The sequence below is a fragment of the Enhydra lutris genome, unplaced genomic scaffold (assembly GCF_002288905.1).
Source record: "Enhydra lutris kenyoni isolate GAN:26980312 unplaced genomic scaffold, ASM228890v2 scaffoldscaffold67, whole genome shotgun sequence".
Taxonomy (NCBI): Eukaryota; Metazoa; Chordata; class Mammalia; order Carnivora; family Mustelidae; genus Enhydra; species Enhydra lutris.
Window position 1 is genome coordinate 8517218 of NW_019154151.1, and position 12165 is coordinate 8529382.

Genomic DNA, 12165 nt, shown 5'->3' on the forward strand with positions numbered 1-12165 from the left:
GTTCTTCAGGAAGATGACAGCATTAATACAAATATTTAGAAGATATGTAGGAACATAACCAAATGTTCAACACTTCAAGTATTTACACCATATACATATCAAGGGCCAGTACATTCTAGAGGATAAACAGCAGTGTTCAAAAGGCAGTAAACAGGGAGGTATTAGCACTCCTTGTATTACTCCAGGTGGCATTTGAAGTTATTTGAATCATAGTCTAGTGAAGAAAAAGATGAGAAAAGAACATGTCATGCACGAAAATCATGGGAGAAGGTTCACAGGTATAAAAAATATGTCAATCTTATGGGGATGCCAACACTCAGGAGGAAGATTTTGGACAGTGCCCATAGTGAAAGAGGAAGACTCTTTAGGTGAAGAATCACATGATCAAAAGGAAGATAATTTCTTCTTTAAGGAATCACTTAAAGAGCTCCCCTAACAAGGGTAAACTAAATTTGTTAGGAAGATAATAAAAAAATTTAATTCTATTAACAAAAAGAGATTGGGGGGTGCCTGGGTAGCTCAGTCAGTTAAGCATCTGCCTTCAGCTCAGGTCACAATTCCGGGGTCCTGGAATCAAGCTCTGCATTGGGCTCCCTGCTCAGCAAGGGAGTCTGCTTCTCCCTCTCCTTTTCCCCCTCCCCCCACTTAAGTTTGCACTCTCTCTCTCTCTCTCTCTCTCTCTAATAAATAAATAAAATCTTTTTAAAAAAGAGATCTGATGTTCAGTTCACATTAATATGAATATTTTATATCCAAACAACACAATTTTTTACGGTCTTGAAGAAAAACATTGATAAAAACTCAAGAGTGAACTGAACCTGAATATGGATCTGAGGAAGAGATAACTAGTTAAAGTAAAAGGTCCCTAGAACTGTTATCTACAACAGATCCACACGTGCTTCTCCAGTACGAGGCAGTGATGCCACTTGCAACTTCCCTGCGGTGATCTCAAAGGAAAACACACACTGGGTCACATCACAAGTATTCGCAGGGAAAGAAATACAACAAGGGGGAGCTGAGTAACAGAGGCATCAAACAAAAATGGTAAGGGTTCATAGTTGTTCATGACATTAAAATAGCTAGTTCAGAGGAGTAAAGAAATAAGACTAGTAACAATAGCTAACATATGAATGCTTACTGCATGCCAGGCACAGCAAAGCATGTGCTTTATATTATTTAATCAAATTACAGATGAGCAAATTGAGGTTCACAGACACACAATTAAAAATGTCAGAGTTGGCATTTAAACCTAAGGCTTCTGACTCTTAGTTTATGCTGTTAAATTACCTCCGATTGTAAACTACCATTCAGGAGAAAATTGGATTATGACCCTTCTGGCTTTCTCTTCTTCTTTGGTCTTGTTAACCACCTCCTATACATATATACCCTTCCAAATGAGTTTTCATTGGCTACTACAATCTATTAGACCTTTCACATATTCTGGAAGACATCTTGATTTACTAAAAGGAACCACAGCTCTTTGGAGAAATGACTGATTCTCCAGTGGCTGAGGCAAGGAATATACAAAATAGGCATCCTGTAGTATAAGAAAGTAAGGAAAGTGCACAAAAAAACACAACAGTGAGGGCATGCCAAAGGGACATAGGGACCAACATGAAAGAGCTGAAACAATTGGAGAAACAAAATAAATAACCTACAGAAGAATGCTAAATAATTTATGTAGTCTCTCCCTCTCCAAGAAGTAGAGCTTAATTTTCCCCAATCCTTCTTAACTGTGGTATATGAAGCAGAAAAAGTAATTTTACAGAGCAGAAACCTGTCCAACACTACCTCGGCCAGCTGATCAAGGCCTTGACATGACACAATAAGAATGGTCTTCCTCCCAAACACCCATAAGGCAGTCTAATCATGAGAAAAGCCATCAGACAAATTCAAATGAGGCACAATCTACAAAATACCTGAGTGGTATTCCTCAATACCGTCAAGGTCATCAAAACAAAGAAATTCTGTGAAACTGCCACAGTAAACAGAAGCCAAAGGATCCATGACAAGAACGTAACATGGTATCCTAGACTGGGTCCTAGAATGGAAAAAAATAGATTAAAAGTAAGAAAATCTGAATAAAGTATAGACTTTAATTAATAATAACATACCAGTATTGGTTGATTAATTGTAACAAACATAGCATACTAAACTAACATGTTGATAAAATGAACAACTTGTAGGTCAGAGGGTGGGTGGATATGGGAACTCTGTATTATCTTTGCAACTTTCTGGTAAATCTAAAATTATTCTAAAATACAAAGTTTATTTTTCAAAAAAATCAAAAAGACCGGAAAAAGAAATATAGTCAAATCCCAGCCTTTATCCTTATTAACTGCATAACCCTGTTCAAGTCACTATCTGAGCTTTGGTATCCCTGTTGATAAAATAGATACACTTTTTAGGGGACATCTGCAAGTTGGCAGACTAGGAAGATCTGTCCAGGCCTTCCATCCCCCACCCACACTGACATTTAAAAAAAAAAAAAAAAAAACAACTAGAGGAGACAAGGAAGATGACAGAGTAGGAGGATCCTGGGCTCACCTCCTCCCACAGACACACTAAGGCAATGACTTCATGTAGTGCAGTGCACTCTGAAAACTACCTGAACACAGGCAGAACAGACCCTCCCAACACCAATGACATTTAAAAAAAGGCGGGGGAGGCTATATTGAGAAGAGTAGAAGGGACAGAGACATAGCCAGCAATCAAATGCCTGGCACAGTGACCCACAAGCAGAAGGTGTATCACAGGCATGGAGGTCCTCTCCTTCAAGGAGTGAGGGGATCAAGACCCACACTGGGCAGCTCCAGCCCTGGGGAGCTACAGCAAAAGGAAGAGCCTCCATTATATCTGTCTCTGAAAATGAGCAGGACTCAAAACTGCAAGACTTGAAAACCAGCAGGGCTTGACTCCAGAAGAGCCACAGGGCTATAGGAAACTGAGACTTCACTCCAAAAGGGCCAGTACCCTCTATCACTCAGTCTGACACTCAGCACAGAAGCACCAGTTTGAAAAACACCTGTGTTATACGTGAAGGAGATTTACTAATTTTAGGTATGTGCTAGAAATAGGGATCTACTGGAACTTTTTCCAGGAAAGGGAATGCTAGTGGGCAGCACCATTTTTCTTGCCCTCCTTTAGTCTAGCTGGCCCAGCACTGGCGGACACCAGTTCTGATACTCTCCATCTACCTTGCTAGCACTCTTTGCCCTGCCTCAGTGTTCCCCTGCAAACCCACCCCCGTGGGAGCCCCTCCAAAGCAACTACTACCTCATCATGCCTGGCGGGCAGCCCAGCCCAGGACAGGCACCCCTACAAAATGACTCCTGTCCTGGGGAGGGAGGTAAGATTCCTGCCCCATCTACAGCATACCCATAGCCATTATGGCCAGCCAACTCAACCAGCTGTACCAAGAGATGGTTGCATCCACTAGCAAGCCACCAGCATCTATAGCCCTGCTTCTCAGCCAGCTACAATGGGAACTAATTCCACCTACCAGCACACCAACAGCAGTTATAGATGGGACTCTCAACCAGCTGTGTTAGGAGCTACCCCACCCAGCAGAAAGCCAGCAACAGCTATATTTGCACCACTCACCAAGGTGCACCAGGGTCCAGCTCTGCCTACCAGCATGCTCACAGCAGTCACACCCAGGTCACTGCTGACAACAGGGCTGATGGCCAGCCAAGCCCACAAGTGTACCAGCAGCAGTCATGGCCAAGTCACAACAAGACATATGTCCCACAGAGTGGACACTCCCACAGTGGCTGGTTCTGTTGACCAGGGAGACTGCACTACTGAGCACCACAAGGTGCCTTTTCATAAGGCCACTACTTTCAGTACCAGAAAACATAGATGACATACCTAATTCAAAGAAACAAACACAGAGACTCGGACAAAATGAGGAGACAGACGAATATATTCTAAACAAAAGAACAATAAAAAGCTTCAGAAAAAGAACTAAATGTAATGGAGATGAGCAATCTATTTGATAAGGACTTCAGAGTAATGGTCATAAAGATATTCATCAGATTTGAGAAAAGAGTGGATGAAATAAGCGAAAACAGCAACAAAGAGATAGAAAAATATGAAAAAGAACCAAATAGAACTGAAGGATAAAATAACTGAAGTGAAAAATATGCTAGAGAGAATCAAGAGCAGATTAAAAAAATGTAGAAAAACAATGAAGCAATCTGGAAGACAGGGTAGCGGAAAGCATCCAAGCTGAAGAACAAAAAGGAAAAACACTTTTTAAAAGTGGAGATAGGTTAAGGGACTTCTGAGACAATATCAAGCATACTAACATTCACATTAGAGAGGTCCCAGAAAGAGAAGACAGAGGGAAGGGGGCAGAAAACTTATTTGAAAAAATAATAGCTAAAATTTCCCTAACATGGGGAAAGAAAAAGACATCCAGGTCCAGCAAGCTCAGAGAGCCCCAAACAAGATGAACCCAAGGAGGTCCACATCAAGACATATATTAATTAAAATGTTCAAAAAAATTAAAAATAAAAGGAGAATCCTTAGAGGCACTTGGGTGGCTGAGTCAGTTGGGTATCCACCTCTCTATCTCAGCTCAGGTCATGATCTCAAGGTTGTAAGATCAAGCCCTGTGTCAGGCTCTGTGCTCAGGTGGAGTCTGATCAGGATTCTCCCTCTCCCTCTCCCTTTCTCTCAAATAAGTAAATAAAGAGAATCTTTTAAAAACAAGAAAAAAGCAAATAGTTATGTACAAAGGAAATACCATAACCCTATAAGCTGATATATTAGTAGAAAATCTGTACGCCAGAAAGGAGTGGCATGTTATATTCAAAGTACTGAAAGGAAAATACCTGCCACCAAGAATATTCAACCCACAAGGTTATCATTCAGAATTCAGGGAGAGATAGTTTCCCAGAAACAAAATATACTAGTACATCACCACTAAAACTGCCTTACAAGAAGTGTCAAAGGGAATTCTGAAGTGGAAGAGAGAAAGCCACAACTAGAAGAAAATTATGAAAGGAAAAATTTCCACTGGTAAAAGCAAACCAAATAAAGGTAGTAAATCAGCCACTTATAAAGCTAATATGAAGGTTAAAAGACAAAATCAGTAAAAACAATTGTATCTACAAAAGTTGGCTAAGAGATGCACAAAATAAAAAGACATAAAATATGACATATAATACATACAATGTGGAGTGCGAGAAGTAAAAATGTAGTGTCTTTAGAATGTATTTGAACTTAAGTGACCATCAACTTAAGACAGATAGCTATATATATGCCATATATACATATGTATATATATATATATATATATATGATGTTACATATGAACCCCATGATAACCACAAAAAAAACCTGTAATAGATACACAAAAAGTAGAGAGAGGAATCCAAGCATAATACTAAAATCATCAAATCACAAGTGAACAGAACAAGATGAAAGGAAAAGAACTATAAACACAACCAGAAAACAAAAAAAAAAATGGCAATAAGTACACACCTGTCAATAATTACTTTGAGTGTTAATGGTCTAAATGCTCCAATCAAAAGAAACAGGGTGAATTAATGGATTTTAAAAAGCCCATCTATATGCTGCCTATAAGAGACCCACTTCAAACTTAAAGATACATAAAGACTGAAAGTGAAGAATAGAAAAAGATACTCCACGTAAACAGAGACGAAAAAAAATAAGCTAGGGTAGCAATACTGAGATCAGACAAAACAGACTTCAAAGACCATGATGAGAGACAAAAAAGAGCATTACACAATAAAGGATCAATCCGACAACAGGATATAACAATTGGGTACAGGATATATGTACCCAATAGAGGGGCACCTAAACATATAAAGCAAGTATTAACAGACCTAAAGGGAACGAGTAACAGTAATTCAATAAGAGCAGGGGTCACCCACATACATCAGTGGATCACCCAGAGAGAAAATCAATAAGGAAACCATGGCTTTGAGCAACCACCAGACCAGCTGGACTTAACAGATATATACATAACATTCCACCCAAAAATAGCAAAATACACATTCATGTGCCCATGGAACATTCCCCAGCATAAATAACATGTTAGGCAACAAAACAAGTCTCAATAAATTTATGAAGGCTGAAATCATATCAAGTATCTTTTCAGACCACAGTGGTATGAAACTAGAAAACAATTACAAAAAAAAATGGGAAAAACACAAACATGTGGAGGCTACACATGCTTCTAAACAACCAACAGGTCAACTACAAATCAAAGAGGAAATCAAACATACATGGAGACAAATGAAAATGGAAACACAGCTGTTCAAAATCTTGGTACACAGCCCAAGCAGCTTTAAAAGGGACGTTTACAGGGTGCCTTGGTGGCTCAGTCATTAAGTGTCTGGCTTTGGCTCAGGTCATGATCCCAGGGTCCTAGGATTGAGCCCTGCACCCAGCTCTCCCTCTCCCTCTGGCCCTGCTTGTGTTCCCTCTGTCACTGTCTCTGTGTCAAATAAATAAAATTTTTTTTTTAAAAGAGGGAGAGACGTTTACAGCAATACAGGACTACCTCAGTATGAAAAATCTCCAACAATCTAACTTTACACCTAACAGAACTAGAAAAAGAACAAAAAAAGTCCAAAGTTAATAGAAAGGAGGGGGGAAAAAAGATCAGAGCAAAAAATAGTTGATCCTTCAACAGCATGGATTTGAACTATGCAGGGCCACCTTCACACAGACTGTGTTTTGTGTGTGTGTGTTTTTTAAGATTTTTTATTTATTTGACAGGGAAAGAGAGAGAGAGAGAACAAGCTGGGGCAGCAGCAGGCAGAGGGAGAGAGAGAAGCAGGCTCCCCACTGAGCAGGGAGCTCAATGTGGGGTTTGACCCCAGGACCCTGAGATTATGCCCTGAGCTGAAGGCAGAAAATTGACAGACTGAGTCACCCAGGTGCCCCCAAATTTTATTTTATAAAGTATAGTACTGTAAATGTCTTTTCTCTTCCTCACAATCATTGTTTTTTTAAGATTTTATTTATTCATTTGAAAGGGACAGAGACAGAGAGAGCACAAGCAGAGGGAAAGGCAGAGGCAGAGGGAGAAGCAGGCTCCTCGCTGAGCGGGCTGCCCACTGTGGGGCTCAAACCCAGGACCTGGAGATCATGACCTCAGCCAAAGTCAGATGCCTAACCATCTGAGCCACCCAGGCGCCCCTTCCTTACAATTTTCGTAATAACATTTTCTCTTTAGCACACCTAATTGTAAGACTAGAATACATACATATTAAATATGCGTCAATCAATTGTTTATATTCTCAATAAGGCTTCCAGTCAAGAACAGGCTATCAGTAAAGCTATGCAGGAGTAAAAAGTTGTATGCAGATTTTCGACTCTGCAGGGGTTGGGGCCCCTAGCCCCCACAATGGTCAAGAATCAACTGTAAATGATGGGGTGCCTGGGCGGCCCAGTGGGTTAAAGCCTCTGCCTTTGGCTCAGGTCGTGATCCCAGGGTCCTGGGATGGAGCCCCGAGTCCCCCCACGGGGCTCTCTGCTCAGCAGGGAGCCTGCTTCCCCTTCTCTCTCTGCCTGCTTCTCTGCCTACTTGTGATCTCTCTCTCTGCATTAAATAAACAAATAAAATCTTTGAAAAAATAAATACAATTAAAAATTTTTTTTAAAAAGAATCAACTGTAAATGAAATAGAGCCCCCAAAACAATCAAAAATATAATGAAACTCAGTGCTGGTTTTTTGCATTTTTTTAAATTTAATTTTATTTTTTTTCAGTGTTCCAAAATTCATTGTTTATGCACCACACCCAGTGCTCCATACAATATGTGCCCTCCTTAATACCCACCACCACACTCACTCAAACCCCTACCCCCATCCCCTCCAAGTTTGTTTCTCAGAGTCCACAATCTCTCATGGTTTGTCTCCCCCTCTGATTTCCCCCAACTCACTCTCCTCTCCATCTCTCAATGTCCTCCGTGTTACTCCTTTTGCTCCACAAATAAGTGAAACCACATGATACTTGACTCTCTGCTTGACTTACTTCACTCAGCATAATCTCAGCACTGGTTTTCTGAAGAGATAAAAGTGATAAACCTTTAGCCAGACTCATCAAGAAAAAGACAAAGAAAACTCAAATAAAATCAGAAATTAAAGAGAAGTTACAACCAACACCAGAGAAATACAAATGATTTTAAGAGGCTGCTACAAAAAATTACATGCCAATAACTGGACAACCCACAAGAAATAGAAAAGTTCTTAGAAATATACAATCTTCCAAAACTGAATCAAGAAATGGTAGAAAATGTGAACAAACCAATTACTAATAACAATATTCAATCAATAATCAAATCCCAGCAAAAAAAGTCTACAACCACATGCTTCACAGGTGAATTCTACCAAACATTTACAGGAGAATTAATCACTATCCTTTTCAGGGGCACTTGGGTGGCTCGGTCAGTTAAGCATCTGCCTTTGGCTCAGGTCATGATCCCAGGGTCCTGTGATCGAGCCCATGTAAGGCTCTCTGTTCAGTGTTCTCTGGCCCTCTCAAATAAGTAAATAACATCTTTTTTTAAAAAATGCAATGGAATACCACTTCACACCCATTAAGGTGGCTATTACTCCAAAAATAAAAATGTAAATAACAAATGCTGGTAAGGATGAAATGGGAATTCCCAAGCACTACTGATGGGAATGTAAAAGATGCAGCCACTGTGGAAAATGGTATGGCAGTTTCTCAAAAAATTATACACAGAATTACCACATGATCTAGCAATTACACTTTTGGATACATACACAAAAGAATTCAAAGCAGGAACTCAAACAGGTATTTGTACTCCTATGTTCATAGCATTATTCACAATAGCCAAAAGGTAGAAGTAACACAATTGTCCTTTAACGGATGAGTGGCTAAACAAATTTTCAAGTGTACCTACAATGGAATATTATTCAAGCTTAGAAAGGCAGGAAATTCTAACACATGCTACAACACAGATGAACCTTGAAGGCACTACACTAAGCGAAATACACCAGTTACAAAGTAAAAACAGTGTTAAGATTCCACTTATATGAGGTACCTAAAGTAGTCAAATTCATAGACACAGAGAGTAGCATGGTGGTTGCCAGGGGCTGGTGGGAGGGGATAATGGGGGATTAATATTTAATGGATATGGAGTTTCCATTTAGGAAAATAAAGAAGTTCTGCAGATGGATAGTGATGAAGGTTGCACAATGTGAATATACTTAATGCCACTGAACTATACACTTGAAAATGATTAAAATGGTAAATTTGGGGGCACCTGGGTGGCTCAGTGGGTTAAAGCCTCTGCCTTCCGCTCAGGTCATGACCCCAGGGTCCTGGGATGGAGCTCCACATTGGGCTCGATGCTCAGCGGGGAGCCTGCTTCCTCCTCTCTCTCTCTCTGCCTCTCTGCCTATTTGAGATCTCTGTCAAATAAATAAATAAATAAAATCTTTCAAAGAAATGGTAAATTTTGTCATGCATACTTTGCTATAATAAAAGAATACATATAGCACACTAAAACAATCCCCCAGGTTTTGTGAGACTGAAGATCTATGTAGAAAAGCTTTGTAATCGATACAGCCCTTCACAAATACCAGCTCTTTTTAATCATTATCACCCTGTTTACTCCAACCTGATACCATTACCTGCATGTTCTGTCCAGCCCTGTTCACCCAGCAGCACACTGTTGGAGTTTTAGTGTGGTACAAGCTATATCCACCTTTGTTTTGCTAAACCCTGGATTCCACACATCACTGCAATAGTTTCCCAGAGTTCTGGTTCTGAAAAAGAACAAGGCCCCCCCAAAAGACAAGTTTTAGACAAGCCTGATTGGATTCTAGAGAAAAAAAAACTCAGAGACTTCCTCCTCTTACCCAGTTCTCCCCAATGCTTGCTTTGGAAGCAGTCCTCATTTAGCAGCAAGAGGTCACCATGCCATTGCCAAGAACAAAGAAAATCTTCCTCCAATTCAAGCTAACTAGCTAACTCCCTGGCCTACTACCAAACAATGTATCTCATAAGGCAGCCCTTGAGCAGGTGAACAATCAGGAAACTTCAGGGTTCTAGGAAACGAATATAGGAAATGTATTCATTGAGTTTGAACTACGAATGAAAGTAGTGAGATAAGAAATAAAAAATTAAGTTTGCCTGGGTGGCTCAGTTGGTTGAGTGTCTGCCTTTGGCTCAGGTCATGATTCCAGGATCCTGGGATGGAGCCCCTCGTCGGTCTCCTTGCTCAGAGGGGAGTCTGCTTGTCCCTCTTCCTCTGCCCCTGCTCACTCTCTCGCTCACTTTCTCTCAAATAAATAAATAAAATCTTTTTAAAAAAAGAAATAAAAAATGAAAATGCTAAAATCAAAAGACTGGAACGACCACCTTTGATGGACTGCACAATTCTCTATACTGTAGCCTCAGAGCTGAACCCTCAAAAACTCACAGAAAGTATAAATATTACTGCAGAACAGGTGTGATAATACAGTAGTGCAAAACGTAGGAATAATGTTTCTTTCTAGAAAGCAAGCCAATTGGAACCTACACCCAGATACTGACCAGGATCTGTGTGGCCCTTCAGGTGCTCTCTGAGCGCCCCAAGTTTCCTTAGCTATTACAGGTGTTGTTCCTTGAGAATTTCTCCTAACATGAGTAATGCTACAGTGCCATCTGGAATCTTTTTCATGCAATGATGTATATCCAGGAGTTGCTGCCTTTGCAGATATTCCCTGGAGACCAAAGAGGGATTTTATTCCATGGCTCTGAGGAACTTAAATGTCGGCCAAACATGAAGTAGTACTTACCACAGCCTTTTAAGTTTGACTTCTATGGCCAAGTGTGCCCTCACAATCTTGAATGTCTTCACTTGCTTCACTTTTACGTTGGCCAAGATTCTTAGTATCGTCAACAAGACTAAATAAGAACTTGGGACTTTTCCATGAAACTTTCTGCCAATGCCCCACAAATCTTGACTATGGTTTCCCAAATTCTTTGATTCTCCACCGGGTATCCTTTCTCTTCTGTGCAAATCCTCCAAATAACACTTATTCTAAATATAGTCCCACTTTTGTAGAAATGCATTTTTCCTAGTTCTCCCTCACACACCTCTTCATACTGCATTGATATTGTTAACTGAGGTTCAGTCATGACACCTACAAAAACACCATGAGACCCCCTACCTTCTGCCGTCATTTTGTTGTAACCTATAGGCTAAAGATATGTATCACTCTGAGACTGTTGCAGTCAAGGAAAACAACTCTGAGGGACAACAGGCACTGAGGCAGGAATCACTAGCACAGGGCCTATAAATTAAACCCAAATATACAAAAGCAAAAGCTTAGAAACCATCCCCTGCACACACCTCCTCCTTTATAACCAGTGGAGTAGGGTTGATGAAGAGAGACCAACAATCCATTCTCTACAAATGACTGATGACAGCACAAGTCCCTGGTTATAGGTGCCTCAACCTATTCTTGAATGGTTCGTTGTTATGAGCCACCGACCCAGTATCACCAAGTCAAATGCTCTAAGTTCTCTTCCAAAAATGGTAATAAAATATGCCGAGTCGCTCATATTCCCGCAGTTATACTGGGAGACAACAGCTACGGGAGTTAAACATTCAGTCTCCGAACCAAAGCAATCCGAGTTCAAATGCTACTTTAGCCGCTTGCTGCGTACCCCAATCAATGATCTTTTCTGATACCCCGCTAGCCTATGCCCTCCGCCAGCTCGCTCCTTCACCACCACCAAACATATGGAGCTGAGGGGTGCTACACAAGAACAGACAGGAGTCTGTTCTCCCTTTACCTCCCCATCTCCTTGGCTATGGTGATGCCTTGAATTTGAGCGCTCCTCATTCTCTCATTCACTAGACTGCCGCGACTCTCTTTCCTCATATTGCTTGGTACACTCCAGCTTTTACAAACTCACCGGCACGCTGCTGGGGCGGGACCAAGCACTTCCCTTCCCTCATAGGGAGGAACTAAAATGTAAGGGCCAAGGTTGTTAGCAAATGACTTCCCCGTTACCACGGTAAAGCGGCTGCCACCATCTTTATTGTGGCCGATGATTCTTCGTGTTGGTCTAAGAAAAAATGAATAATAAGGAACTCTGCAGACTAAAATCCTGCAGATTAGTCTAGGACCGCACAAGCCTAAATCGGAACCGAGTTATATTCCGG

At 40.8% G+C, this 12165-nt stretch overlaps 1 long non-coding RNA gene across 1 annotated transcript; it reads right to left on the reverse strand.

The window, feature by feature from the left end:
* Positions 1-8012: 8012 nt before the first annotated feature.
* Positions 8013-12015, reverse strand: LOC111159222. The gene is made up of 3 exons (XR_002641408.1): positions 11916-12015; positions 9641-9775; positions 8013-8042 (listed from the first exon to the last, which is right to left on the reverse strand). It is a non-coding gene; the product is annotated as an uncharacterized LOC111159222 (long non-coding RNA).
* Between the last annotated feature and the right edge of the window lie 150 nt (positions 12016-12165).